Source organism: Lithobates pipiens, unplaced genomic scaffold, assembly GCF_037356315.1.
Source record: "Lithobates pipiens isolate NorthernLeopardFrog02 unplaced genomic scaffold, aLitPip1_a1.2 Scaffold_23, whole genome shotgun sequence".
NCBI classification, from domain to species: domain Eukaryota; kingdom Metazoa; phylum Chordata; class Amphibia; order Anura; family Ranidae; genus Lithobates; species Lithobates pipiens.
This window is the reverse complement of record NW_027507785.1, coordinates 328,009,469-328,035,798: the sequence shown is the minus strand read 5'-3', so window position 1 is coordinate 328,035,798 and position 26,330 is coordinate 328,009,469. Positions and strand designations below refer to the sequence as shown.

Genomic DNA, 26,330 nt, shown 5'->3' with positions numbered 1-26,330 from the left:
AGTGACAGGCTCAGTAGGAAGCACGGGGAGACGTTGGTTTACACAGACCTCTCCTCGTTCTTCAGCTCTGTGACCCGATCGCTGGTCCCGCAGCCACGGAGCTCAGGACCGACTGCGGGTACTTAAAGAGCAACGTACCGGTACGTGCTTGTACCCAACCGTGCCATTCTGCTGACATATATGTGCAGGAGGCGGTCCTTAAGTGGCTAAGGAGCGTGTCGGGAAGCCGGACCGCCGCGTCCTTAACAATAGATGACTCATTAACTGTCAGCAGGGTTCCCCACTGACAACTGAATGTAAAAAAAAAAAAACATTTCCATGAATAAAAAATAGTGAGAAAAAAAAACGGGCATAAGGGTCTCCCCCAACCCTTACCAGGCCCTTTTGGTTCTGTAACATTTTGTTTTAATAATGACGTGCCCCCCCCCCCCCCCCAAAATCCATACCAGACTCTTATCTTACCAGGCCAGGAAAGGGAGGGACGAGCAAGCGCCTCCCCTCCTTCTGAACCATATCAGGCCACATGCCCTCGACATGTGGGGGGGGGGGGGGGGTGTTGCTTTGGGGCAGGGGCCATGTTGATGGAGACAAGGGCCTCTTCCCCATAACCCTGGTGGTTGTGAGGTCTAAGAGCAGGAGGCTTATTGGTTTGGAAAACTAAGGGTCTGGTATTGATTTCAGGGGGGTACCCCATACCCAAATTGAACCGTTTTTCCATTTTAATTTGGGTATGGGGTTTCCCTTAAAATCTGTAGCAGAACCAAAGGGGCCTGGTATGTATTGAAGGGGCATGTGTTTTTTTTTTTTTTTTAATCGGATCGAATTTGTGTTAAAAACTGATCAGATGTGCGATTCAGAAGCGTTCCCATAGTAACAGAATTGGGTCCCGCTGATCACCTAGCATGGATCTCATATGTGCTCTCAGTTAACTCTTCCCTTTCCATACAAAGTAACCAGGCATAGATCTCCTAGAGACAGATGAAGATGGATGGCTAGGGAGTGAATCCAAGCACAGACCCCCTCTCTACCGGAGAACTTGTCACCTACCAGGTGCCATGCCAAAACGACTGGTTGTTGTTTTCCTTGTAGTTACTCATGAACATTTGCTGTAGTGATGTTACACATACCCCTTACTGTGGTTGTAGACCGAAGTTCTTTAGTAGTATGCCTAGACCTCACGTGCATCCCTTTGGAATAACTTCAGATCAGGCTCTGAGCAGTTGAATCAACGTTTACTGTAAACTTGGCAACATGCATAACATGCAATACCATTCTGTTCCTAACTGAGCCTAACTGTGGCTGCCCCAGGTTACCTGCACAGGTGAAGTCTCTTAAAGTCCACACTTGGTGGTGCTCTAACAAAGAAGTCAACATTGCAGGGTTCTTCCTGCGATTCAGCATTCCAGGCAGAAATCCATAAGTCCAGCAAGGGTTCTTCCGGATGATTCAACATTCCAGACAGAAATCCATAAGTCCCAGCAAGTCTTCAGCGTAAATTCTCCATGAGTTTCTCAAGTGTTCTCTGGAGCTCCCCCAGAAAACCCTGGCAACTCCTGGGATCTGGATCCCTTCCCTTGGGCCTGACCCAATCGAAAGCGTGCAAACTTTTTGGGAAAGGTGGCAAAAACATTAACCTCTTTTCGCTGAACTGGGCAGTCAGATGTTAACTATACATACAGCAGGCTACCTGCCTACATGCCTCCACTTAACAACTGAACTTTTAATTCTTCCATCAGCTCACCCCTCATGGTGATTACTGTTTGCCCTAGTCTGATAGATTGTAAGCTCCTATGAGCAGGGCCCTATTAACCCTCTTGCATTTTATTGTATTGTAACTGTACTGTCTCCCTGTAAAATGTAAAGTGATGTGCAAACTGTTGGTGCTAAATAAATCCTGTAAAATTATATATATACACCGTATTTATTGGCGTATAAGGCCGCCTACACACGGGCGGATTGTCTGCCCAACTAAGTTCGGCAGACAATCCGACAGACAGTCCGTTCAACTTTTGAATGAACGGACTTGACCACACACGATGAACAGACAGTCCGCTGAAAACGTGCGCGATGACGTGTACAGCACGTACGACGGGACTAGAAAAACGACGTCCAATACACTGCAATGCAACCTTCGGCCGTGTAAACCCTTTCTGAGCATGCGCCATACTTAGTCCGTCCAACTTGCCTACACACGAGCGGACTGTCCGCTGAAACCAAGTTTGGACGGACAAAACCAAGTTTGGACGGACAAAATTACGGAAATTCCGAAAGACAAAGTCCGTCGGACTGTCCGCTGAAAAAGTCCGCTGAAGCCCACACACGAGCGGATTGTCCGCTGAAACACGGTTCAGCGGACTAAGTTGGGCAGACAATCAGCCTGTGTGTACGCGGCCTAACATGCACATTCATTTTAAGAGGGGAGTTTCAGTAAAAAAACATACATTTAAACTTTGATGCAAAATAAAGGTCTGTGCCCATCTGCAGCCTAACAAGTGCCATCAATGCAGCCAGATCAACGCCCATCTGCAGCCTCACAAGCGCCATCAATGCAGCCTCATCATTGCCATCAGTGCAGCCTCACCATTGCCATCAGTGCAGCAGCATCACCATTGCCATCAGTACAGTCTGATCAATGTCCTTCTGCAGCCTAGAGGGGACAGAGAGGGGGACGGGACGAGCGCCGACAGATTGCATACAATGAGAATCTCCTATGATAGACAAAACAGTGGTCCAAGGGCGGTCCAGAAGACGGGACTTCGTATTACAGAGGCCTCCAAAGAAACAGGAGATTCTTCCTGTATGTAAGCTGACGGCGCTGGTCCCAACACCCTCCCTGTCCCCTCCGAGGCAGCTAAAATTGTAGTATTCATCCAAATGAAATTGGAGTGGAGACTTTTAGCTTTAATTCAAGGGGTTGTACATAAATATCAAGTACACATTTTAGGAACTGCAACCATTTTTATACACAGTCTCCCCCCCCCCCCCCATTTCCAGGGGCTCAAATTTAATTTGACAAATAAATATAATCCTAAATAACATTTTCATTTTTAATATTTTGTTGCGAATCCTTTACTGGCAATGACTGCCTGAAGTCAGGAGGAAAGACAGTCTTTGGTGATGTCCATGGGTTCCAGACTTCAGGCAGTCATTGCCAGTAAAGGATTCTTAGCAAAATATTAAAAAGGAACCCAGGAGCTTTTGAAGGAAAAGAAATGGAATATTCTGCAATGGCCAAGTCAATCACCTGATCTCAACCCAAATGAGCATTTCACTTGCTGAAGGCAAAACTAAAAGCAAAAAGACCCACAAACAAAGAACAACTGAAGACAGTTGCAGATAGAGCCGGGCAAAGCATCAGAAAGGAGGAAAGCCAGTCTTTGGTGATATCCATGGGTTCCATTCTGAGGCATTGCCCGGCTCTATCTGCAACTGTCTTCAGTTGTTCTTTGTTTGTGGGTCTTTTTGCTTTTAGTTTTGCCTTCAGCAAGTGAAATGCTCATTTGGGTTGAGATCAGGTGATTGACTTGGCCATTGCAGAATATTCCATTTCTCTTCCTTCAAAGGCTCCTGGGTTGCTTTTTGCAGTGTGTTTTGGATCATTATTCATCTGTACTGTGAAGCAACGTTCAATCAACTTTGCGGAATTTGGCTGAATCTGGGCTGACAGTATATCTCTAAATGCAGAATTCATCCGGCTGCTTCTGTCTTCTGTCACATCATCAATAAAGACCAATGACCCAGTGCCACTGGAAGCCATGCATGCCCATGCCATCACACTGCAAGCTCCACCATGTGACCACTGATGATGTTGTGTGCTTTGTATCATGAGCTGTTCCAAGCCATCTCCGCACTTTTCTTCCCATCATTCTGGCGCAGATTAATCTTAGTTTCATCCGTCCAAAGAATGCTTTTCCAGAACTGGTCTGGCTTTTTTTTTTATGTTTTTTGGCAAAGTCTAATCTGGCTTTTCTATTCTTCAGACTTATGAATGGTTTGTACCTTGTGGTGAACCCTCTGTATTTGCTCTTCTGGAGTCTTCACTTGATTGTAAACTTTAACAATGATAAACCCACCTCCTGGGGAATGTCCTTCACTTGTCTGTATGTTGTGAATGGGTTTTTCTTTACCATAGAGAGGACCCTGTGATCATCCACCACTGTTGTCTTCCATGGACGTCCAGGTCTTTTTATGTTGCTGAGCTCACCTGTGCGTTCTTCTCTCCTCAGAATGTACCAACCTGTTGATTTGGCAACTCCTAATGTTGCTGCTATCTCTATCTGATGGATTTGTTTAATTTGGGAAGCCTTAAAATGGCCTGTTTCATTTGCATGGACTGCTCCTTTGAACGCATGATGTAGATTCACAGCAACAGATTCCAAATCCAAATACCACACTTATAATCAACTCCAGACCTTTTACCTGCTTAGTTGATGAAGACATAACGAAGCAGTGGCCCTCACCTGGCCTTGAAACAGCTTTTGATTCAATTGTCCAATTACTTTTGGTCCCTTGAAAAAAGGGGGGCTATTCTTAAGAGCTGTAATTCCTAAACCGTTCCTCCGATTTGGATGTAATACCCTTAAATTAAACCCAAGAGTGTGCACTTTCAGCCTATATCTTTTATATAACTATAGCTTGAATATGTTTTGGTAAATACTAGAAAAACTCTAAAATTGTTCCTGTGTCCAGGAACTGTGTGTGTGTGTTTTATATATATATATATATATATACACACACACACACACACACACACACACACACACACACTGTAATTGTACTAGACAATTATATTATTAAACAGAGGTGCACCGCCATCTATAGGTCGATGTGGAATTTTTTTTCTAAATGAAAATTTTCGTTTACATAAGATCACTGATGTACTAATCACGTTTTTAATCACTCTGAACAGCTGGGTTTAACAGCTTTGCAAAGTACTGGCTGGTAGCTGTAAAAAGGGAGGACAATTACTAACCTATCAAGAGCACAAGGTATGCTGAAGAATCTTAATATACACTTAAACTACAAGGGGGATTATATAGCGTGCAACCGTGACAGAGTATTCACAAAGCATTGTGAGAGAGCGCTCCAGAGACGGCTTACCTTGTGAATCTCTCTTTGATTAAAACTTAGTAGGAAGGTATGGGCGAGGGGATTTACTCACCTGACTCAGTTCAGTGTGTAAATTACAACTTGAATTACTGAAACATGGTTAACCACTTGTTTACTGGGCACTTAAACCCCCCTCAGTCCCAGACCAATTTTCAGCTTTCAGCGCTGATGCACTTTGAATGACAATTGCGCGGGCATACAACACTGTACCCAAATGAAATTTTTATCATTTTTTTCCCACAAATAGAGCTTTATTTTGGTGGTATTTAATTACAGCTGGGAGTTTTATTTTTTGCTAAACAAACAAAAAAAGATGCAAAAAAAAAAAAAAAATCATGTTTAATAGTTTGTTATAAAATTTTGCAAACATGTCATTTTTCTCCTTCATTGAAGTGCGCCGATGAGGCGGCACTGATAGGCTGCATTGGTGGGCACTGATAGGCTTCACTGGTGGGCACTGATAGGCATAGTTAAGGCGGCACTAATAGGCACAGATAAGGCGGCACCGATGGGCACAGATAAGGCGGCACAGATGGGCAAAGATGGGCAAGATAAGATCAGATAAGATGGCACGGATGGGTGGCAAGGATGGGTGGCAAGGATGGGTGGCACTAAGGGGCACTGATAGGTACCACTGATAGATGGGACTGATGGGCACTGATAGGTGGCTCTGATAGGTGGCACTGCTGGGCCCGGATATGTGGCACTGGGGTGCAGCACCTTTGTTGAGGCAGATTGTGGGCACTGCTGGGTGGCACTGTGGGCACTGCTGGGTGGCACTGTGGGCACTACTGGGTGGCACTGACAGGGGGGACACATTTTTTATTTATGTGGCAAAGCAGGGGGCAGGTGGGCACTGGCAGGGGGCAGGTGGGCACTGGCAGGGCTGGCCGCCGGTGATCGGCTCTTTTTTTTTCTCCTCGCGCTGTCAGCGCGAGGAGGAATAATAGCTGATTACCGGCTCCGTTATATCACATGATCAGCTGTCATTGGATGACAGCTGATCACGTGATAAGGGGTCAGGATCGACCCCTTGCTCGGATCCGTGATCAGGCGAGTCTCATAGACTCGCCGATCACAGAGCGCGCCGCTCGTGCACGGGACGACGTCAATAGACGTAGTCCCGGCAAAGGAGATCCATTCATTCGTCATTCGGCTATAGCGCGGGTCTCAACTGGTTAATGTGTTAGGGCCAGTTCACACCACATGCAGTCCAGTGCATTTTTTTCTGCATCAAAAAGCCAATGGAAAGTAGGGTTTTCAATGGCATAGTTCACATTAGTGCTTGCAGTTCCAGTGCGTTCCAGTTCCATAAAAAAAAAAAAAAGTAGAACATGCTGCATTTTTCCTGCACTGGACTGTACTGAAATACTGTTAAATGCATTGAAAATGCACTGGAATGCATCAAAAATGCACTAAAAACAAGGTTAAGAAAAAAAAAAAAAAAAAAGAGGGGAAAAAAAGCACTGGACTGCATCAAAAATGCACTGGAAAGCATCAAAAACGTGCATGCAGAAAAGCACCGGACTGCGTTTCTATGGTGTGAACTAGCCCTAAGTGTTGGATACAGCGGAGTACAGGAGGAACCCCTGCTTCACTTTTGACACCCGATTAGTCTAGGGCAGTGATGGCGGACCTTGGCACCCCAGATGTTTTGGAACTACATTTCCCATGATGCTTAACTACACTGCAGAGTGCATGCGCATCATGCTGTGCTCCACTAGGAAGAGATCACTCCTTAACTCTACATATGGGTAATAGAGTTTTATTTAGGTTTTTTTTTTTTTTTTTTTTTTTTGCTTTTGATTCGTTTTTCTTCCTTCCTTTTTGCACACACATTGTTTCATTCAGAGCACTGCACATACTTTTTTACACATTTGAATTGGATGATTTTGTATTTCCCCATCATCCATTCCCACTTATTTAACACACATTTAGCCTTCTCCTATTTCCCAATCATTTATGTATATTTCATTCACATACACTTTTCAGTAATTAGTTATATTCATTCAACACGTTCAATCCACACTCAGTGTCCTGCTTTTGTTTTTTTTTGTTTTTTTTTATTTTTTTTTGTGACCCATTACACTTTTCCCTTTTTTTTTTCTCTTTCGCAGATTTGGGTAACACACATATACATTTAGCACCTAGTGGACCTGTGTTGAGGATGTCTGTTTCGGTTCCCCCTGGCCTGCCCCCTGACATTGTTGGGGGATGGTCTGAACCCTGCCTCAACCCCGGATGAGACGGTTTTATCTCAGCTCTAGCAGTTCCCATTGCTGGAAGTTCTGCCCAATTTTTGGGCTATTTTGTAAGTCACTTTATCAATTAAGTGGCAACCTCCCCATGCTCCATCATTGCAAATACTAATTTACTATTACTTTGTATTTTCAGACCAATCACGAGCTTGCTCCTGACGAGCGGTAGTAAGCCGCGAAACGCGTAGAGATAACAATTGCCGTGTATTTTGGTACCCCAATTTCAATTAGCATCAATTTTTGAAACATTGCATCAATTATGTTTTTCTTATTAATTTATTGCAACAACCAAGAAGTCATAGGTTCAAAGTTGTTGCCTACATTGCATTATTTGTTTAACTTATTATTATATTTGATTGTTATATGTTTATAATGGAGGTGCGCTTTTATAACCTATTCTGTATTGGTCAATAAGATTGTATAAAGCAAAATGCTAATGTTAATAATGTGTTTGTCTGCGCACCTCTCCAATATACATGTAATCATGTCTTACTATAAAAACAAATAATAAAATGTTTCCCTTTTTTTTTTTTTTTCAATAAAAGACCCCGTACTTCATTTAAAGTCCTGCTTAGCTCTTGTTTTTAATTTCATGGGAAATGTAGTTCCAAAACATCTGGGGTGCCAAGGTTTGTCATCCCTGGCCTAGGGGATGATCCAATTTGGACCTTTATTCAGAGACTGGCAATCTGTATTAGTAGATTGTTAAACACAACCAGGTAGCATGTATGTAGCCGCCGGCAAGGCAGCATTAATTCCCTAGGCCCAGGCTTAGGCCTCGCTTTCAGTATCATCCTCCCCTTGCAATGACCCCCCCCCCCCCCCCAGTGAATTGACTGAGAGAAATAAATACAATAATAATAATAATAATAATAATATGAATAAATCAATAACTCAACATTGTTCTTTCCAGACACATCATCTAACAACAAACATAGGCAAGCAATATATTTTGAACTCATTGAATATAGAAACATTAAAGTGGTTGTAAACCCATGGGGAAAAAAAAAAAAGCAACCTGCAAGGCAAAGGCATAATGAGCTAGTATGCATATTATACTAGTTCATTATGAATAACTTACCTGAGAACGAAGCCCCCGAAGCGGTCCTCCATCCTCATGTCTGCTGCTGCCATGTATCCCGGAGTGACTTCCGGGTCTCGCTGCTCCGACGCTGTGATTCGCTGGAGAAGTGATGACGTCACTCCTGCGCATGCGCACAGAAGCCGACACTCGCGGCATATCGCCGCGATCTGCGGCCTGCCCAGTGCGCCTGTGCGCCACTGTCTATGGCGCATGCGCCGTACACAGCAGTGGCTGTCTTTTTGGAAATATCTCCTAAACCGTGTAGGTTTAGGAGATATTACTTGGACCTACAGGTAAGCCTTAATCTAGGCTTACTTGTAGGTCAAAGTGGTTTGTAAGGGTTTACAACCACTTTAATAGAGCTCAGGCTGACTATAGCCTAGATTCCCACTAATATTGGGCTAGACATGCTAACTAAAGGCAAGGTCCCTATATACCCAAAAATAAATCTCTCTATCTCCCTCTCTATCTCCCTCTCTATCTCCCTCTCTATCTCCCTCTCTATCTCCCTCTCTATCTCCCTCTCTATCTCTCTCTCTATCTCTCTCTCTATCGTGAAGCACTGGCTGGCAGGATTGTGGACAGTTTATAGGCATCACCTAGGTTTCTCAAATACACATGGTGAGGTGCTCTAGACAGTGTTAATTTCATTGCCAAACACATTTTCCACGAAATTAACGCTATTTTAGTCTACTAAAATATGACTAAAAACAATTCAGATGACTAAAACTAAAATGGCATTTTAGTCAAAAGACTATGGCTAAAACTAAATTGAAATTAAACATCAAAATTAACACTGCTCTAGAGAGTGTGCGATATGGAGGAAACTGGGAGAAAACTGGATATGGAGAAAACTGGATATGGAGAAAACTGGTTCTGGGTCCTGGAGCCCAGAAGAATTGTAAGGGCTTTGGGTGGTAACTTGTAGGGATTTTGGGTGATAAAAGACTTAATTCCTTGGTGCACATCGTACCTGGTAGTCAGACCTTGTGACCGCCTCCTGTATATCTACGGTGGCAGAATGGCACTGCTACGCAAATCGCTGTATATATACTGCGGCTCCTTTAAGAGCCATAGCAGGCACGTGCCCACTGCACGGCAAGGGACCTGATGCACGGGGCTGGCGGGCACGATCCCCGTCGGCCACACAAGATCAGGAACAGGGATTTGTGTGTGTAAGGATAAGAGAAACAACGGAGGAACAACGATGTGTCTCCTGCCCCAGTCAGTCCAATCCCCTTACAGTTAGAACATACCTAGGGAGACACACATTTAACCCCTTGATCGCCCCCTAGTGTTAACCCCTTCCCTGCCAGTGACATTTATACAGTAATAGTGGCTATTTTTAGCTCTGATCGCTGTATAAATGTCAGTGGTCCCAAAAAAGTGTCAAAAGTGTTCGATCTGTCCGCCGCAATCCCGATAAAAATCGCTGATTGCCAACATTACTAGTTAAAAAAAAAAAAATAATAATAATAAAAATTCCATAAATATATTCCCTATTTTGTAGACGCTATAACTTTTGCGCAAACCACTCATTATATGCTTATTGTGATTTTTTTTAACCAAAAATATGTAGAACAATACTTATTGGCCTAAACTGATGAAGACATTTGTTTTTTTGTTTTTTTTTTATTTAAATTGGGATATTTATTATAGCAAAAAGTAAAAAATATTGTCTTCTTTTGTTTATAGGGTTAGGGTTTGTTTATAAAGCAAAAAAAACAAAAAACAAAAAGATGATCAAATACCACCAAAAGAAACCTCTATTTGTGGGAAAATAAGGACGTACATTTTGTTTGGGTACAATGTCGCACAACTGTCAGTTAAAGCAACACAGTGCCGTATCGAAAAAATGGCTTGGTCAGGAAGGGGGTCAATTCTTCTGGGGCTGAAGTGGTTAATTAGTCTTGATTGCCCACAGGCCTTTCTATATGTTAGCTGACTGATGCTCAAGGCTCCCTTACTTTCACTGCTGCCAGAGCATGCTGCTGGGTGAAAAGACTGACTGCTGACAAAACACTAAGGGTCCTTTCACACGGGGCGGATCAGTTCTGATCCGCCCCGTGGATATCCGCTTGCTCAGCGGGGATCACTCCGCCGATCCCCGCTGAGCAGGAAGATGACAGGTCTGTCTCTGCACACTGCGCAGGGACGGACCTGTCACAGCGCCGCTCTCCCCTATGGGAGATCGGATGACGACGGACCGCAGTGCCCGTCGTCACCCGATCCGATGACGGATGGAAAAATAGCTTTTTCCTCCGTCACACTTTTTCGGATCGGAGCGGGTCGGATGTCAGCGGACATGTCACCGCTGACATCCGACGCTCCATAGAGCTCTATGGAGCACCCGTTCAGGTCCGCCTGAAAAACTGACAGGCGGGCCTGAACGGGACGTTAGTGTGAAAGAGGCCTAAAAAGTACCAAAGCTGTCAGTTTGTTTACCCTCCCTAGCGGTGATCCCGAGTCTGGCTCGGGTTGGGATTTTTGTTCCAGGAGCGGTAACCCCCAGCCAAACTCGGGATCGCATCGCTGGATACAGGGAGGACACAGGGAGAGTTACTTACCTTGTCCTTACTTACCTTGGATCCAGAGATGTCCTCCGCACTGTGTGATCGAGCTGTCCTCCGCTCGATTCACAGTACCGAGTGCCGCTGAGCTCCGTTCCCTGCGTCCTTACGGCGCACAGGAGTGGAGATCGGCGCCAAATTCAAAAAAGTGACAACACACAAAGTACTTACAGATTACAGCACTGTATAAAAAAAATACACACCCCCTTTGTCCCTAGTGGTCTGTGCAGTGCCCTGCATGCAATTTTATATTATAAATACTGTTTTTTCTGCCTGGAATTTGGAGATTGTCCATAGCAACCAGAAAGTGTCCCTTTTTCAGCATTTTAGAATTTAATTGCATTATTGAATAATTTTTATTATTATTTATTATATTATAAACTTCATCATACCCGGGATGTCTGCTAGACTCTGGTTTGAACAGATTTAAGAGAGTTATTCCTAAGAATTACAGGACTACAATATAAAACGCCAAATTTCCATGCAAAATAATTGTACCGCTTTCAGCACCTAAAAACAGAACTAATCATACCGCCAGGGAGGTTAAGGGGCACCCTGTCACTCAACAACTGACATAAGTTAGTTACCGGCTCGTATGAGCAGATGTTTTGTTTGTGTTGTTTTTCTATGATCTTGCTATACATATCACTCCTCCATTGAAACTGTGCTTTTTTTGCTGCATTGCTGAATAAAAGTACTTGGACTGTTCCCGGGTGTCGTGCATGGTTTATTGCTGCCAATACCAGTTGAGCCCGTAGCCCTCACTCTAGCTATCACTCTATCTTATCTATCTATGTTACACCAGGGCTCGACAAACCCCATGCGCCAGGTCACAACCCATGCGCCAGGTCACAATGGTGACAAGAAATTTCGTCCTGGCGCGGTCCGCCCAATTTTGCACACCCCCTCCCCCACCGCTATGTATCCTGGCTCTGGACTGGCATAGCGAGTGTCGCCAGGTAGAGGGGAGGAGGGAGAGAGGAAACAACTACCGCTCTCTTCCCCTTCTTGTTGTTGACCTAGAAATGGCGTCACTTCTGGGTCCCAGTTGACAGTTTCCCCCGGCCATCAAGGCCAGGAAAGAATGTAATGTAGTGTGATCTGCATTGCATTCCATTCAGTGGAGCACAAGGGAGACATGTGGACTTTAAGACCCTGGATGTCTCATTAAGTAGGATGTGATGAAAAAAAAAAGGAAACGCACGAGGCGGGCACCTACGCCTGAAAACGTCTGCAATTTTTGTTTCCTAGACCATTGTGGTAATATCGTGTGACATAAAAAATTGGCACTACCACTATTTTATTCTCTAGGGTGTCTGCTTTCAGTATTTATATAATATTTGGGAGTTTTATGTAAGACCTAAAATTAAAAATGTTACATGTTTTACCCGTAAGCTTTGTTGGTTAAAGAGGAACTGCAGTCCTCTCACATAGTTTGTAATAAAAACATCTTCGCCATTCTGAAGCTTCCCTCCAACCACTTTGCATATTCTATTATATATATATATATATATATATACACTGTGATTCTGTACTTGCCAAATATGCTGCAGAAATCTCCCACCACCGAGTCTGGCTGCTGCCATTTTAACTGTGGGCAGCTGAAGCTGCTGCCTGTTCACTTCCTGGATTTACACAGACGCAGAGGCACACTTCCAGCTCTGCAGCTCTCATTGGCCCTCTTATGACTCACCCCCCCCCCCCCCCTTCCTGGCAAGAAAGAGAGAGCTGTGCATGATGTCATAAGCCTAGGCTTTTTACTAGACAAAAAACAGTGGGCTGTATAAGGGATTTACTGGCAGAAAAAAAATGTTTTACTAGGTTACACTATCCATCCATCTATATATCCAATATGCTAATTTCTATCTTTCGACATCCAATTATCTATCCATCTATCCAAGCTATGTATCTGTTTATCCTTCTTAGCAATAATCATACAAGTAAAGTTTTATATTTCAGTTTCAAATATAAGATGAGGAAAGAGAAGATGAAGATGACAGAGTGATAACAGATGCAGATAATAATAAGGTGAAGTCTACATCTTCAACACAAGATTTACAGAAACCCGTTGCAAATTTCTGAATGAGAGCTAATTACTAATATGCATGCAGGCACCTGTGCTATATCTGTGTTTTGACAGCAGTTGCTCTATTTTGGAGTAACGCGTATCATCACTTATTCTGGAGCCAGGAATAAAAAAATATTCTGGGAAGACAAACAATTCAAAACTCGCAAAGATCTGAAGCCTTCGCCCCTTCGCAGCGCTCAGCTTGAGGAACGTCATTCGCTGACACGGCTTGCGAAGTTGACAGAACTGAGCCTATAGCCCGGGGTCACCATAGCAACTGCAGGGATCAGCAGCCGAATGAAAGTCAACAGCCCGTGTGCTAAGTACCGTTCCCAGGAATAACTATGGCTCTAACAAGGGGCCACGCACACAAGACATGTCCTAGCAGCGACACACATTACACGACTGTACAACTTAAACAGGGCCCTGGCTAATAAAGAAAGCAAACAAATACACCCAATATGCAAAGAAAAACACTCTCTAAGGGCTGGCTCCTTTACACTTGTGGTTGGAGGCGGTAAAAACAGACACCTGAGCTTTTATATTTTTTTTTATTTTTTTTTTACTGCCCCCTGACCACTCTCCTTAAGCTGCAAAGACACCAGAATGGGATTGTACATGTGCTGCCGGTGTGATCAGGGGCGTATCTACCGCAAGGCATTTGCCTTGGGTGGCATTTTTCAGGGCCGCTATAGGAGAGACCAGTGGTGTTGCTACAGGGGGGAGACAATTGGTCGCCCCCTCTGCCTGGGGCAGTCTGTAATGGACCGTCTCGTCTGGGTTCTTCTGGCCTGGGTCAGCATGATGTAATGGTGCCGCTTGGGACCTTTTATGATTTACAGCCACAGCTAGGTCTGACTGGGGAGGTGGGAGCGCTGACCACTGGCACTGGGAGCCTCAGACGGGGTATTGCTGTCCCTGGACTCCACTGTGATGTGTGACTTCCAAATCATCTACCATACAGAGAGGTGGGTAAATGGAAAGCATTACAAGAGACTGCTCTATTCCCTATGATGACCATAAATGATCAATACTGGGGAGTCTGCAGTCTCTAACCATCTCCTGTATCCTGTCCATAGTCTCCAACCATCTCCTGTATCATGTCCGCAGTTTCTGACCAAGTCCTGTATCCTGTCTGCAGTCTCGGACCATCTCCTGTATCCTGTCTGCAGTCTCTGACCATCTCCTGTATCCTGTCTGCAGTCACTGACCATCTCCTGTATCCTGTCTGCAGTCTCTGACCATCTCCTCTATCATGTCCGCAGTCTCTGACCATCTGCTGTATCCTGTCTGCAGTCACTGACCATCTCCTGTATCCTGTCTGCAGTCTCTGACCATCTCCTCTATCATGTCCGCAGTCTCTGACCATCTCCTGTATCCTGTCTACAAACTCTGACCATCTCTAGTATCTTGTCCACAGACTCTGACCATGTCCTGTATCTTGTCTGCATTCTCTGATCATCTCCTGTATCCTGTACTCATTTTCTGACCATTGCCTGTATCATGTCTGCAGTCTCGGACCATCTCCCCTATCATGTCCACAGTCTCTGACCAACTCCTGTATCATATCTGCACTCTCTGACCATCTCCTGTATCCTGTCTACAGTCTCTAACCATCTCTAGTATCCTGTCCGCAGTCTCTGACCAACTCCTGTATCATGTCTGCAGTCTGACCATCTCCTACATCCAGTTTGCAGTCTCTGACCATCTCCTACATCCAGTTTGCAGTCTCTGACTAACACCTTTATCATGTCCACAGTCTCTGACCAACTCCTGAGGTGGAACTTAAAGAGGAAGGGGTGGAGTTTACAGATGAAGGGGTGGATCTTAAACAGGAAGAGGTGGGAGAAATTGTACATTGGGGAGGTGCCCAATTCTAGTCTTGCCTAGGGCAGGACAAAACCAAAATACACCACTGGCTGTGATGCTCTGCTTCAAGTGAATGGGGCTGCGTCAAAACCATGTAGCTGAGCGCAGTGGTGGAGCATTTACAGTGTTAAAACAGTCACCGAGGAGGTGACGTATTGTCTCCTCACTGCCTGTCAAATGCCTCTGAAATGCAATTCACTGTGGATCACTTTTCTGAGGGGTGGCAAAGTCTGCCTCATGTGTAAGCTTAGCCTTACTGATAGATTCTGCTCTTCTGAATTATTATTTTTTTTTTACCTCAGATTTATTATTACACTTGGATTTTAGTTGAATGCATGATCCTTCAAAACTTTCTTTCCCCCTCACCCTCCTCAAAAAAAGAGAACATCAATCTAGATATGTAAGTGGGAAGATAATGTAAAAATGACTTCACTGTGTAATGTATTTCACTGAAATGACTTGAGTGGAATACTAAGTAGGGAGACGTAATGTGTATCTATGGTCAAAATGTAAAATCATTACATTCATTTCCACATTGCATTACAATTATTTCTAGTCTACTCCTATTAATCTGAGCCATCTTGAAGTTTGTAAACTTACTTTGTGAAGATTGCCCACACATTTGCTTCCTGGAATTCTGTGACGGGTAGTCACTATGCCCTGTGAGTAGGCAGCCTGCCTATTGAACTACAGAGGAGCTTGAGAGGAGGAGTTTCAGGAGGCGGAGTCAATACATGAGTCACTATTTGTAGGCAGCAGGGTACCACGGGATATGTAGTCCTTTGATGTTTACTTTCAGTTTCTAAGTCCCAAAGCTTGCAGGAAATCCAAGATGTTGTGGACAGATGGGCAGTTGACGGGCAGAACTCATAAAAGTAAGCTTATACTGGGAAAAAAAAAAAAAACTATTGTTTGTATTTGTATTACAATGCTGATGTTATAAAATGAAACTGTATGCTGTGACCATAGATTTTCCCAAAAGAAACATTTAATATATTGCAGTTTATCAATCCTTGGATGTGTCGTCTGCATTCATTTTCTCTTTTATACTTTCTTTCCTTTATCATCTGGTGATCCAGCCAGTAAGTCTATTATTCTTCTTCTTCAAAAAAAAACAAAAAAAACAAGCTCTCTAGCAAAATGTATCAGTTACAGAGATGAGACTAACCATTTAACATTAGTGGGGGTGCTTACGATGATCAGTGTTTCTTTATGTAAAACCTTTATCCCAAAAGAAAAAAAAAAATATTTGCTGCAACTGATTACAAAGTATTAGCTGGAGCTTTGCAAGTATATGTAAATGTGCTAGTATATTCCTCCTCCCCAAAGACTGACAATGCTGCTGTTTGCTGTGCCTCCTGTACCCATTCCTCAAAATTAAAGGCACTCTTGGGCTTCCTGTACACTTGGCCGTCATTTACCGCAGGCGATTTTGCAGCAGTTTGCAGTTTCCCACAACCAGCGGTCAAACCGCTCCTATGCTGAACGCGATTCTTCCACGTTCAGGAGAGGAAGGTTGAACCTCACCTAACCGCAGCAGCTCCTAAACTCTGCTAAAAAACCTGTGTGCAAATTGACACTATAGGGCAGTGATGGTGAACCTTGGCACTCCAGATGTTTTGGCACTACATTTCCCATGATGCTCATGCACTCTGCAGAGCAGTGTACCATCATGGGAAATGGAGTTCCAAAAACATCTGGGGTGCCAAGGTTCTCGGCTTTCGGCCGAGAGCTACAGAGCGCCGCCGAGATACACAGGACATCCGCTCTGTATCTCAGCGGCGCCATTTTTAAACAGCAAGGCTGCAATGCAAGCCTGCAATGACACTGACAAGGCTGCAGATGGACACTGATAAGGCTGCATTGATGGGCATTTAAATGTAAGTTTTTTTCCTTAAACTTCCCTCCTAGACTTGGGGAGTGTGTTATAAGCCGGCGTGTGTTATACGCTGATAAATACGGTATATTATATATATATATATATATATATATATATATATATATTGTACAGGATGCCGTGGCTGGGTCCTGGAAGGACGCTATATTTCCCCTCTGTTTGGGTTGTGGTCTTTTTAAATGAATAAAATTGATTAACCCACCTGTTAAGGGAGTGCCTTTAAAAAAACAAGACAGGAAGTGGTAGGTGTGTGTGGAGGAGTGGAGAACACATGGTGGATGGTGTTTGGTGTTTGTTTTGGGTTGCAGCAACTGAAGTGGACAGCAGTGTCCTGTTTGGAAGGCTCCTGGCAGGGGAAGTTGCCTGCCATCAAGATCAAGCTCTGTTTCTGATAAGGACAGCTATTCTGGACTTTGCAAGTCGGTGAGACTACAAACCTTTTTCCTTTTGTTTTTGGCTGCTGTAAGCTATTTAAGTTAATAAACCCTTTGTTGTATGAAAAGCCTGTGTCCTGCGATCTACCTGGTCCCCCGAACATCACAAGTGGTGCTCGAATGCGGGCAGAACAAAGTAACAGGCGTTTTCTTGCTATTTTTTTTTTTTTTGTATTGGATCTGAACTGACATTTAAAGGGACAGTACAGTGAATTTATGTCCGGGGTTAAAGCTGCACAACTGTTGAAAGCTGAAACAATGGAGGAGCTAATTAAACAGCTGTCCTTAGCTAATATACAAGCGCAGACTCGCCATGAGGAAGCTAATCAGCGCTTAGCAACCCAGCTGGAGGTACAAAAAACGCACCACAACGAGTTGGTGGCCCAGTTAGCAGCCCAGCTAGCGACCCAACAAGACGTTATGCAGGCTCAGATGGCGGCCTTAAAAGAAGCAGTGCAGCAGCTTTCTCAGGGCCGTGAACAAGTGGCCGTTGCCCCTGGCAACCAGGTGACCATAAGGGCAAGCCATTTCTTGCAGAAGTTGTCCCCGAGTGATGACGTAGAGGCGTTTCTAGCAACATTTGAGAGGACGGCAGAGAGAGAAGGGTGGCCCCAGGACCAGTGGGCCGGCTTAATTGCTCCTTTCCTCACCGGAGATTCTCAAAAAGCCTATTTTGACCTACCACCAGAAGATGCTAAAAATTATCAAACACTAAAGGCAGAAATACTGGCTCGGTTGGGGGTGACTACGGCCGTTCGGGCCTAACGAGTGCACCAATGGAAGTATCATTCAAACCGGCTACCGCGATCTCAAATGCATGACCTGGTGCAACTAGTAAAAAAATGGCTGCAGCCCGAAGTGTTGTCTGGCCCCCAAATTGTGGAGCGGGTCGTGCTGGACCGATACTTAAGGTCACTGCCAGATGACCTTCAACGGTGGGTCAGCCATGGAGACCCCAAAACCGCGAACTGCCTTGTTGAGATGGTGGAACGATATACGGTGGTGGAGGATCTGCTTGGCCCCACCAAGCGTCAAGGGCCCAGTCTGCCACGGCCCTTCCGACCAACTGCCGCCCTTCGAAAGGATGTCCCCAGGAGCCCTGGAACCAACACCCCGGAAGGCCAAGAGTCACACCCGTTACCCCCTCAGCGACCTGTTCCTGATCGGAGAGGAGGGGATGTACAATGTTGGCGATGTCATACCTGGGGCCATACCCGGGCCCATTGCCCATTGCAGGAAGAACCCATGGAGTGCGGGGTTCTTCGGAGGGGGTCTTTTTATGCTCATAAAGCGTGTACAACACATCTTGACCTTGGAGAGGGGAAGTTTGAGTGTGAAGTCCAAGTGAACCACCACCCTGCACAGGCTTTGCTGGACTCTGGAAGCATGATAACCCTGGTTCACCCTAGAGTAATTGGGAAGATCGGTCCGGTAAGCAAAAGGTTGCGGGTTGTGTGCATTCATGGGGACACTAGAGAGTACCCTCTCATCTCGGTGTCCATCTCCACAGCATGTGGCACTGGTACTCAAGAGGTGGGGGTGGTAAAGAACTTGGTACATGACGTTATCATAGGACGTGACTGTCCGTTATTTACAAAACTTTGGAGACAAGGAGAACTGTCTGAAAGGTCCAGAGACTGGGAAGAAACTAGTCCCTCTGTTCCTGTTGTTGAGGGTAATAACCCTGAGATGCCACATATTGGTAATATGGACCCAGTTGATAAAAACGCCAAGACTTTGGTTAATAATGATGAAAATAGTGCTGATACTGTTAAGGATGTCAATATGTGGGGTTCTCAGACCTACCTGAACACTGAGGGGGGGGAACCTTCCCCGCTTCAGGTAATGCTGGGGGAAGAGGATGAGGAAATGGCCTCTACCCCTGACTTGCCAGATTTGGGTGTTCCCCAGGGGACATTTGGTACTGCCCAGATGCAGGACCCCACTTTGGCCAGGGCACGGGAACAGGTTGTAGTTATAAATGGGGAGCCCCAAGAGCCAGGTGCTAATGAGCGGTGGCCACATTTTTCAATATGTAATGAATTGCTTTATCGGGTTACTAAAGTGAGAGAAAATGTGGTAGAACAATTATTGGTACCCCAACAGTATAGACGCAAGGTCCTGGAACTGGCCCATGATGATGTTTTAGGGGGACACCTGGGAGTTGAAAAGACGGAGGCACGGATCGCCGACCGGTTTTACTGGCCAGGCTTGAAAGCAGAGGTAAGAAGATACTGTACCTCTTGTCCCACCTGTCAGTTGACCGCTCCGGCGACCCATTTCCGGAGCCCGTTGGTCCCTCTGCCCATAATTGAGGTCCCATTCGAGAGGATAGCCATGGATCTAGTGGGTCCCTTGGTAAAGTCGGCTCGAGGTCATTCTTACATACTGGTGATCCTCGACTATGCCACTCGATATCCTGAGGCGCTACCCCTGCGGAATACCTCCTCTAAGGCTATTGCACGGGAGTTATTCCAGTTGTTTACACGGACAGGTTTTCCCAAGGAAATTCTCAAAGACCAGGGCACCCCGTTTATGTCGAAGGTTATGGCTGATGTGTGCAAACTGTTCCGGATTAAACAGCTGCGCACATCGGTCTACCATCCCCAAACAGATGGATTGGTAGAACGTTTTAATAAGACCCTTAAGTCTATGCTCAAGAGAGTGGTACAAAGGGATGGGAAAGACTGGGACTGCCTGTTACCAGCCCTCCTGTTTGCTATCCGAGAAGTGCCCCAGGCCTCCACTGGGTTTTCGCCTTTTGAAATGGTATATGGGCGGAGACCTCGTGGATTACTGGACTTTGTTAAAGAAGAATGGGAAAGTGAACCAATTCAGCATAAAAGTGTTCTTGAATATGTCTCTCAAATGCAGGAGAGGATCCGAAACTGTAATGCCGCTAGTTAAGGAACATTTACAAAAAGCCCAGGAGGCTCAACGACGGGTCTATAATAGGGCAGCCAAAATTAGGAACTTCCAAGTGGGGGATCGAGTAGCAGTGTTGATTCCCACTGTGGAAAGTAAGTTCTTGGCCAGATGGCAAGGCCCTTTCGAGGTTGTAGAAAAAATGGGAGAGGTAAATTATAGAGTCCACCAGCCAGGCAAGAGGAAACCCTTTCAGATATATCATGTAAACTTGTTAAAGCCCTGGACAGACAGGGAACCAGTGACCTCCCTGGCTAGTACAAAACTTGAGCCTCGGGTTGGGGTGGAGAGTGTCCAAGTAGCAAATACCCTGTCTAAAACCCAAAGTCAGCAGGCAAAGGAGTTCTTGCAGAGAAATAAAGAAACATTTTCAGACTTGCCAGGGCTCACTAGTGTCATAGAGCATGATATTGTCACAGAACCAGGAGTCAAAGTTTTTGTCCGGCCCTACCGCATCCCAGAGGCTCAAAGGAAGGCCGTTTCAGAGGAAGTAAAAAAGATGTTAGACCTAGGGATTATTGAGGAATTGCAGAGTGAGTGGTCGAGCCCGATTGTGTTGGTACCAAAGCCCAACGGGACTCTGCGATTTTGCAATGATTTCCGGAAACTTAATGAAGTTTCCCGGTTTGATGCCTACCCCATGCCCCGGGTAGATGAGCTTATCGAGAGACTAGGTCCAGCCAGGTATATCACTACGTTAGACCTTACCAAGGGGTATTGGCAAATACCGTTGACTAAGGCCGCTAGAGAGAAAACAGCTTTTTCTACCCCAGAGGGGAGTTTACAAAAGGATGCCTTTTGGATTGCAAACTGCTCCAGCCACGTTCCAGAGAGCAATGGATAGGATTTTACGACCTCACCGGAAGTATGCCTCAGTATACTTGGACAATATAGTCATTTTTAGCAAAGACTGGGAATCACATTTGCCCAAAGTGCAGGCAGTGCTGGACTCTCTTTGGAAGGAGGGGTTTACAATAAACCCTGAAAAATGTGCTTTGGGAATGGAGGAGGTGAAATACCTGGGTTATATCGTGGGTAGAGGGGTAGTGAAACCTCAGGTCAACAAGATAGAGGCTATACAGAATTGGCCCCGCCCCCTCACAAAAAAGCAGGTACGTGCATTCCTGGGCATGGTGGGATACTACAGGAGGTTTGTACCCAACTTTGCCACGTTGGCGGCTCCGTTGACCAATCTGACTAAGGGTCGGAAATCGGTCATGGTGGAGTGGAATGAAGACGCTGAGAAGGCTTTTTTGGAGCTCAAGGCGGCGCTGTGCCAACACCCTGTCCTTGTAGCACCCAATTTTTCAAAAGAATTTGTTGTCCAGACTGATGCTTCCGATGTAGGATTGGGAGCGGTGTTGTCACAGGTTATTCATGGCGAGGAACACCCGATAGTCTTCCTCAGCAGGAAGTTAACACCAGCGGAGAAAAACTATGCCATAATTGAACGAGAGTGTCTGGCCATTAAGTGGGCTCTGGAATCCCTCAGATATTACCTTTTGGGAAGGAAGTTTAGGTTGATTTCTGACCATGCCCCTTTAACATGGCTGAGACAGGGAAAAGGGACTAATGCCAGGGTTACCCGGTGGTTCCTGGCACTCCAGGAATTTAAATTTGTAGTGGAGCATAGGCCCGGGAGACTGCATCAAAATGCAGATGCCCTCTCCCGAGTCCATTGTTTGAGCTCCACTGTTGCCTCCACCTCCTTGGCGTTGGGGCACAGGGGGGGGATATGTACAGGACGTCGTGGCTGGGTCCTGGAAGGACGCTATATTTCCCCTCTGTTTGGGTTGTGGTCTTTTTAAATGAATAAAATTGATTAACCAACCTGTTAAGGGAGTGCCTTTAAAAAAACAAGACAGGAAGTGGTAGGTGTGTGTGGAGGAGTGGAGAACACATGGTGGATGGTGTTTGGTGTTTGTTTTGGGTTGCAGCAACTGAAGTGGACAGCAGTGTCCTGTTTGGAAGGCTCCTGGCAGGGGAAGTTGCCTGCCATCAAGATCAAGCTCTGTTTCTGATAAGGACAGCTATTCTGGACTTTGCAAGTCGGTGAGACTACAAACCTTTTTCCTTTTGTTTTTGGCTGCTGTAAGCTATTTAAGTTAATAAACCCTTTGTTGTATGAAAAGCCTGTGTCCTGCGATCTACCTGGTCCCCCGAACATCACAATATATATATATATATATATATATATATATATATATATATATATATATATATATATATATATATATATATATATATATATATATATATATATATATATATATATATATATATATATATATATATATATATATATATGGAAACTGTCTGGAATTAAGCAAAGACATATATATTGGCACTGTATGTCTATTGATGTATGCTATAAACAATTTACATAGTAGGGACTGGCCAGAGAGGGATTATTTAGATACAGTTGACCAACTTGAACATGCATTGAAATATACTGTGCCAGCCAAGAATCCCTGTTTTTATGTAAAAGTTTACAAGAAGTATGTAAAAGTGTATAGCTGTGTGCAGAGGGTTACTGAGAATTGTGTGATATAATTGCATTTGTTTTATTATGTATAAATTAAGATACAAGATGTTAACCCTCCAAGGTGTAAGGGACCAATCAAAAATGGATGGTGTACTGTAACGTAAGATGGGGACTATGAAAGGAATCCCACTGCTGGATGCAGAATGGAGTTAAAAAACAGTTGGTGGCTTGGCTTACCAGTCACCAACACAGACCACGGTCGCCGCTCACTTCCTGCTGTGTGGCTGCGACACTTAGCCTGTGTTTCCTCTCCCACCCCACCACCGATGTCAGCCTATCAGCAGGGCAGGGGGCGGGAGGAGCTGGAGATCTGGACAGAGAGTGGGAGTCTTTTAATATTAACAAGCGGATAATCATCCACAATGAGCCTTTTCCGTCCAGATCTGCAGCTCCTCCCACCCCCTGACCTGCTAATAGGATGACATTGGCGGTGAGGTGGGAGACAAGGAGAGGACACACAGGCAGATAACTGCCTCTGCCCTGCTGAAGGTAGGACCGTGCAGGGGAGGCAGAGATTGAAAGGGGGCACTGTGATGTAACAGAGGAAAGGGGGGCTATGACTGTCAGGGGCACTGTGATGGGGGGGGGGGGGGGGGCTGTGATTGCTAGGGACACTGTAATGTAAAGGGGCATTAAAAAAGGCAACTGCACTATAAAGGGGCAATTTGTAATTTTAACAATGCCCCTTTAATGTGTAGCCCCCTTTACATTACAGGACCACTTTACAGTTTAGATCACATTAATGTGAAGGGGACTGCACTTTAAATGGGCACTGCGATGTAAAGGGGGCTGCACTGTAAAGGGGCACTGTGATATAAAGGGGAGCTGTCATATGATGGGGAACTGAGGTCACCCTGGGACTGCTTTAACTAGATACGGACCGCCCGCCACAGTTGTACTGCGGCAAGTTGTCTCCCCTGAGCGAATCGCCATTATTGTACGCCGGGTGAGTACACAGCGATATGTGCCCATTCATGAGAGGGGGAGCCAATCAGCAGACTCCATGTCCACCGGCCACCCGCAATCGCTCCAGAGACAGGCAGGACGGGGATCTGTCAGTGTAAACAAACAGATTCCCGTTCTGTCAGGGGAGCAGAGAGAGATCGTCTGTTCCTAGTGATTAGAAACAGCAATCGTTCACCTTCAACAGTCAGCCCATACAGTTAGCAACACCTCCCTAGGGAACACACTTAACCCCTCGATCGCCCCCCTAGTGTTAACCCCTTCCCTGCCGGGGACATTTATACAGTAATCAGTGGCTATTTTTAGCTCTGACCGCTGTATGAATGTCAGTGGTCCCAAAAAAGTGTCAAAAGTGTCCGATCTGTCCACCGTAATGTCGCAGTCCTGCTAAAAATTGCAGATCACTGCCATTACTAGTAAAAAAAAAAGTTATAATAATAATAAAATGCCATAAATGTATCCCATAGTTTGTAGACGCTATAAATTGTGCACAAACCAATCAATTTATTGCTTTTTTTAATCAAAAATATGTAGAAAAATACATATTGCCCTAAACTGAGGAAGAAATTAGTTTTTTGTACATTTTTGGGGGGGTATTTAATATAGCAAAAAGTAAAAAATATTGTTGTTTTTTTTTTTTCAAAATTGTCACTTTTTTTATTTACAGCCCAAAAAAACAGCAGAGGTGATCAAATACCACCAAAAGAAAGCTCTATTTGTGGGAAAAAAACATTGTCAATTTTGTTTGGGTATAATGTCGAAAGACTGCACAATTGTCAGTTAACGCAACGCAGTGCCATATCGCAAAAAATGGCCTGGTCAAATCCTTCCGGTCCTTAAAGCGGAGTTCCGCTTAAAAAAAAATCAAAAGTCAGCAGCTACAAATACTGCAGCTGCTGACTTTTAATATAAGGACACTTACCTGTTCCAGGGTTCAGCGATGCAGGGGAATGAAGCCCGCTCCTCTCCCCCTCCTCTTTGCAGCGCCGGCATTGTTACTGTGGGCGCCTGGCTGTGGCTTCACAGCCAGGCACACACTGCGCATGCGCGGGCCACATGGCGCGCCGTGACTGGCCGGGCAATCATCTGGGACCTGTCACGTGTCCGAGATGATTGCCGAGAGGGAGGGTGGTGAGGTGATCTCCCTTCCGGTGCCACAGTGCGCCGGGAGGAAGTGGGAGATAGGGCCCTCTAAAAAGAGGGTCCTAGCAGTGCGCCGGGAGGAAGTGGGAGCTAGGACCCTCTAAAAAGAGGGTATCCGTGGCTGGGAAATCTGTGGCTTCACAGCCAGGCACGCACTGTGCATGCGTGGGCCACGCAGCGTGCCGTGACTGGCCGGGCAATCATCTGGGACCTTTGACATGTCCCAGATGATTGCCGAGTGGGAGGGTGGAGAGGTGATCTCCCTTCCGGTGCCACAGTGCGCCGGGAGGAAGTGGGAGCTAGGACCCTCTAAAAAGAGGGTATCCGCCCCCCCAAAATCTGGCATGTCAGGGGGTCACCTTGCTTTAAAGCGGAAGTTCCATTCTTGGGTGGAACTCCACTTTAAGTGGTTAATCAAATGGGGAACTGTGATATAAAAAGGGACCGTGGACACTGATATAAACGGGAAACTGTGCTGTAAAGGGAGGTTGTTTCTTGACAAACTGGAAATATTCGTAACTGGTCAGAGATATTTTACAGCATGCTGGGAAATCTTTGCGGCCAACAAATAAGTGCTCCCATCAGGCACAGAGCTAGTGAGGATTAGGTGAAGTGAGTCTGCCATAAGTTTGTTTCTTATATCTACCTGAAGATCTAAGGAAGGAACCGTTACCGCAAGCTCTTTGTTGCTGTAATTAGCAGTAGAAAACAAGCCCGTTTCCCAGCATTCCACCAGAGCCGCTATCTTGTCCTCTCATTCTGCTTGTCACAGCTCATCCCGCTTTCCTCATATATCTGCCCCCCAGTTCTGACCTTTCCGGCTGCACTGCACCAATTCGTGCAGCACCCGTGCGAAATGTATTTTCTGTATCCAACGTCCTTTCCCAGCCTGCCACAGAAAGTCATAAATCTTGTCAGCGAAGATTGCCTGCCTGCCACTTCTAGCAGATCATAGCTCACCTGAATGCAGTTTATCTTTGTTTTTCAGCTTGAATCCCCGAACACGAGGTTAATCACTGTGTATCCGTGTGTGAGGAAGGCCAGGATACATAACCCGCAGCGCATACAATCCATTCTCTCTCTCTGTCGCTCTATTTTTAATAGCTTGGCTTTTGCTCTGGTAAGAAAGAAAAAAAAAAAAAAAAAAAAAAAAAACTCGTGAGTCCCGCAGATTTATTATTTACAATATTTATACAAAGTTGATATATTATGCAACACTGTTCGGAGTACAGAGAACCATCCCCATCGGTCCCGCCCTCTGAGGAGCCGACACTCCATCATCCACACCCCTCTCCGCTGTACGAGAGCATCATTCCACCTGCGTATGGGCAATGACGCCTCCGGGTTCTGAGCTCTGATTGGGTCTGGGATTTATTTATGTGATTCTGAGTGTCTGGAGGATGTAGAGGATGGAATTCTTGTGTGAAACCTGATGGTATTCAAAGAGCGGGCCTTCGCTGTGTAC

General features: G+C 45.3%; 1 protein-coding gene across 1 annotated transcript in view; it reads right to left on the bottom strand.

The window, feature by feature from the left end:
- PTPRF (protein tyrosine phosphatase receptor type F) overlaps nt 1-26,330 on the bottom strand; it is a 1,477,204-nt gene that overhangs the window by 1,106,161 nt on the left and 344,713 nt on the right. Inside the window, exons 2-3 of the mRNA XM_077450677.1 lie at nt 25,826-25,982; nt 15,559-15,844 (exon numbers count right to left, since the gene is read on the bottom strand). The gene's annotated coding sequence lies outside the window, so the exon portion shown is untranslated. The remainder of the gene's footprint in view (nt 1-15,558; nt 15,845-25,825; nt 25,983-26,330) is intronic.